General features: G+C 48.7%; 1 protein-coding gene across 2 annotated transcripts in view; it reads right to left on the bottom strand.

Moving 5' to 3' along the window:
• Positions 1-5054, bottom strand: part of FREM1 (FRAS1 related extracellular matrix 1) — a 126850-nt gene that overhangs the window by 2516 nt on the left and 119280 nt on the right. The window lies entirely within an intron of this gene.

Here is a 5054-nt window from a genome sequence, read left to right as displayed (position 1 = left end):
CAGCCACATGTGGCAGGATCTGGCCATGGTTGCTCAGGAACACCTGTCCTGTCCACCAACCAGTGTTCTGAGCAAAAGGGTGTTCAGCATTGCTGGAGATGTTGTGACACCCCACTGCACCTCCTTGGATCCTGGTTTGGTGGAGCAGCTGGTGTTCCTGAAACTGAACCTCCTGCTGCTGGGGTTCCCCAAGCTCCACATGCAGACAGAGGGAGTGCCACCCTTCTCACTCCATCCACACCTATTTCCTTTTTATATGTGGTTTGGTTTCACAACATTTAATGCCCTGCTCTCAGAGCTGGAGGCAGCACTCACTATATCACCAGTCATCGGGGAAGAACATCGCCCTGCTCAACTCCCATGCCAGAACAAACTTGGAGATATGGGCAGGGGCTATGTGGAACAAGGAGGCCCCAGGTCCTGAGCATGACCTGAAACTGAACCATGCCAGGGTTGGGAGGCTTGGTGGGACTGCTGGTGGCATGGCAGCCCCCAGGAAATGCCAGGACCTCAAGCCTCCCTGGTGAACGGTGGGTAGGAGGTGCCTTATAACCTCCAGCCACCACATGCACACACAGTCCTGGCTAGGGAAAGTCCAGACCTGTAAGATCTTTGAGAGTCTTGAGGCTTGCTGGTTACAGTGGAGTTGTGAAGCTTCAGGTGAGCTTAGCTGCCTGGGATGCCATCTGTGAGGCATGGGCCGCAGTGTAGGGGAGATACAGAGCTGCAGAACTGATGTCACCCCTAGACATGAGGGGGCTAAATGAGCAGCCTCCTGCCTGGGTAACATCTGAATTGGTTTTCCATCAAGGCATGGCAAGAAAAAGCGGGCGGGTGGTTGGCCCAGAAACAGGTGGGCAGTCCGAGATCTAACCACCACTGGGAAGGCCCCCCGTTACATGCTACCATCCCTGCTGCATTAATTCCTCTCTGCCTTAACACACACAAGGCAGACAAGGTTCTTTGGGTCAATCATATCTTTTAGTAGATCAACTGAGTATTTGGATAAATATATCTTAGCAAGCTTTCGGGCTTAAAAGCCTTTGTTTTCACTTCATCAACCTCCTAGATACAGAAAATCATGAACTAAATATAGACATTGGATTTCCCTGCTGAGCCACACTAGGACACACTATAACCTGCCTGACATTTGACTCCCCAGGTACCCGTTCACTTTTACCTGCTACATCCCCATTCCTCCCCGCTCCAAGCCCATCTCTCACCCCCTGATGCCTCAATTTACATTTTCACTGACTGGCCTTCTTGCCTGCATCCCATCCTCTGGCATCTTTACTATTTCTTCCATCAAGGAAGAGCAGACACACCAACTGCAGATGCTCTCTCAGCCCAACGAAGGGTTTTTAAACCCGAAAGCTTGCTAAAATATATTTCTCCAACTACTCAGTTGGTCTAATAAAAGATATCATTTTGACCCAAAGAACCTTGTCTGCCTATGTCCTTAGACCAACACGGCTACAACCTACAGACACCCCTTAACACATACAAGTGTCATGAGTTTTGCTTTGAACAGTTTGCGGTGCAGTTTCCCAGAAGCCCCTGCACCTACCTCCTTGAAACCTGGCAGACTTCATGCCCTCATAAGGGGCTACCATTCCTGCCTTTTTCATCTGAATCAGCAAGAAAATGACAAAGTTATAGGTATTTTAGTGATTCCACATTATAGTTTATGACCGGATCTCCAAATCAGTGTCGAAATTCTGAAATAGATTCAGCCGAATTGAATTGGGACAGTGATCTGAAACAGCAAATCGAATTACTGTCCCTCCAAAATGGCTGAATCCAAATTGGAATTGAAACAGAGCCATTTCGCAGAGCCCTAATGTGTATAGGTGCCCATATGACCTCAGATGATCCCACAATCTAGAAGGAGCAGCCTTGTCTTGAGGAGTTTACTTACCTAAGCAACTCCTTTCATAACTCTAGTGACCACACCTCTGCTATAATGACTCAGGTAGATAAGATATGCACTCATTTACAGAAGCTCACTCTTATAGGGCGGTCTAGCACCATCAGAGTCAGAATGAAAGTACTACTCTTTAGTAACAATATACAAACATACATTTGTAGTAGCTTCAAAAGGGAAGGAAGAGCTGATATGCAGCAACTGCTAGGCTGTAACTGTGGTTTGTGTGCGAGTCTGTAGCATTACCATGCAAAACCACTTCCACTTTAACCCTGCTTCATCCAGGGGGTAGTTTAGGGAGATTTATCCCTTCTGAAGCCTCCACGAGTGTACATTTGTCCATAGCCTAAGTATACCCCTGCATGTGTCAGAGGCATGGAAGAGCAACAAGTCTATCCAGTGAAAACTAAACAGATTTCAGTGAGGATGCCTGTGCCTCTGGATATCCAGAGTAGAATGGTCAGAAAAAATTCAAAAATTGTGAGATCTGAGAGCAGACACTAAGACTACAGGTAAGAGGTTGGAGTTATCTTGACCATATTTTCAGACTCCCTAGGCAAGTCCTGTTTTGGCAACCCCAAAGCAAGAGACAGGCTGACCCAGAGAGACCCTTCATAGCACCAAAGCAAATGAAATATCAACAGTAAAAATCAACAACTTGATTAAATCTTAAAAGGCTGGGCCCTGATTTGTGACAATTGACCTCCGTCTTCAGTAAGAATTGTACTGGATTAGTTGGATGGATTGATTAAAATAGGTTACACCACTGAGATCCGTGGAATACCATGAACATATAACTGGGTTCTACAATGGTGAACCAGGACCTATATCTACAAAGATTAAGATTCTAGCTCTGTAACAGCTGTCAAGATTGATTTAGTACTACTAATAAACATAGCTGAAGAGGGTGATCATCTCTGTGTGGGTGAAGTATCTGACGATCACAGCCCACTAGTTGAAAACAGTGAATATCATATGTTGTATCAAATACATAGATAGGCAAAGTTAGAAAAAGTTTATAAGTGGGTGTCACGGTGGGGTCCCTCAGGAGGGCCATGATCTCCCTGAGGTCCCTCTCACCGTGTCAAGTCCGGCCCAGGGGCCCCCTCTTATTCTCGCCCGCCACGTCTTTGATGTTCAGTAAGTTCAGGAGGCTGCCTTACACCTCCTTGGGCACGGCTAATTGGGACCTCCGTCCCCGTGTTCTCCTGGACCCCCCGGGGTCTCCCTGTACGACGGGTGCTCCGCAGGCACCCTAGCCTTAGGGCCACGTGTGGCTCCTACCAACCCCTAATACCACGCCCCAAGCTTCACAGATGTTCTGGACGTTGTCCTGTTGCAAATCAACTCACCCGCTCCCTCGGGCCCACTCCATACGCTCTATGGACGTGCCCCCTCCTGGGCTCGCTCTCTCTCTCTGTGCCCACTCTGGGCTGCCTCTAGTATACTGCCCCTCTCTTGGGGCTCTTGAGGCCGACTTTAGGCCTTCTCTAAAGTGTCATCCCTTTCAGGGACCCTTATCCACTCTGGGACTTCGTATCGAGCCCTACGGTCTCCTAGGCCCACCGCACTGCTAACCTCCCTCCTCCAGGCACACCGTGCTGCTATCCCCTTTTGCCGGGGACCACCGCCGTACTTTGCCCTTCTCCTGGGCTCTGTGCTGCTAACTCCTTTCGTCGGGGTCCACCGCAGCACCCTGCCCCTGTCTGAGATCTATTGCAGCACTGGCCTACTACCCGGGCTTGCTACGCCCATCCTGGGCTTCTCAATAGTCCCCCTTCTCTGGGACTTGCTGTGCCCACGCTAGGGCTCCTCAACAATACTGCCCCCTCTCTGGGGCTTGCTACATCCACTCTTGGGCTCCTAATAATACAGCCCCTCTCTGGGGCTTGCTGCATCCCCCCCTTGGGCGCCGGGGTCCTCACGCTCCACCGTGAGGCCCCTTTAAGGATACTGTGCCCTCACTAGCACCAGGGTTCCCACACCACTTGGGTTCCCTCTGCAAATACTGCGCCCTCGCTGGCACTAGGGCCCCACACCCCTGTGGGTCCCTTGGGGTTCAGCCACTCCTCTCTGCACTTAACTGACCCCACCACTCTGCCCTGCAACTCTCAGGGCCTAGTGCGCCCTCACTGGTGCCAGGGTCCCCACTTTACCATGAGCCCCCTATGAGGCCTCCTCCAACCCCTATAGCCTCACCCAAACCACCGGTTTAATAAACAACCACAACCAAACACAAGCCTCTTGGCCACAACTTAACTCAACGTCACCTGGCTAAACCATGGTGCTCAAACCTCTTCGAGCTGCCCTCCTTCACTCAGCTAGAGTGGCTCCTACAGTGCTTGCCTCCTAGCTTCAGGAGCTCCTACCTCTGTGGCTGCTGGCAGGGAACTGCCAACCTGGCTTCCGCCCTGGGTTTTATAAGGGCTAGGCCCTGCCCCCTTCTGGCCAGCTGGCTCTCCTTAGTTGCCCCGGCAACCCGCAGCTGTGCTCATTATTGTCCTGCCAGGGCTCTCTCCCTGGCAGTTTCTCCTCTCTAGGAGCAGGAGCACCGAGGTGCCCTGCGACAGTGGGGAATATAAATAATTATTGCCATGTAACATAAATTCCCCGGAGGATAAAGACTAAGTATATTTGGTCTGGAAAAGACCAAAAATTATACAGAGAAGGCCATTTGTGTTTTCTATTCTTTGTAAAATAAAAGGTCTATGCTATGAAAAAGAAAGGCAGCCAATTTGATACAAAGAAGTACTTTTTAATTGAATTGGTAATTAACCTTTAGAACTCCCTGATGCAGGGTATTATTGATGAATTCACTTTGTAGCATTCAAGGCAGGGTTAGAGAAATGAAAGCATGCCATAGTGCTTTGACTATGATACCCTTAATTTAAGAAATATCCAGATTTTGTGACCCTCAATTTAAGAAAAAACAAAGCATCAAATAAAGACGTATCTACGCTGCATATAAGAGCTTTCTGCTTCTTTTTTTACCTCAAAATTTAACATGCAGGCCATTAATAGAAGAAATATTTTGTTTTTAAGTGTGCCATATTTAAAAGAATACAGTAAAAGCACCATCTGCAGGTACAATAGCTAAAATTTAAATTAGAATGTGTTATGGCATAAATGG

The sequence above is a fragment of the Alligator sinensis genome, unplaced genomic scaffold, assembly GCF_000455745.1.
Source record: "Alligator sinensis unplaced genomic scaffold, ASM45574v1 scaffold185_1, whole genome shotgun sequence".
NCBI lineage: Eukaryota > Metazoa > Chordata > Crocodylia > Alligatoridae > Alligator > Alligator sinensis.
This window is presented reverse-complemented; position numbering and strand designations above follow the sequence as displayed.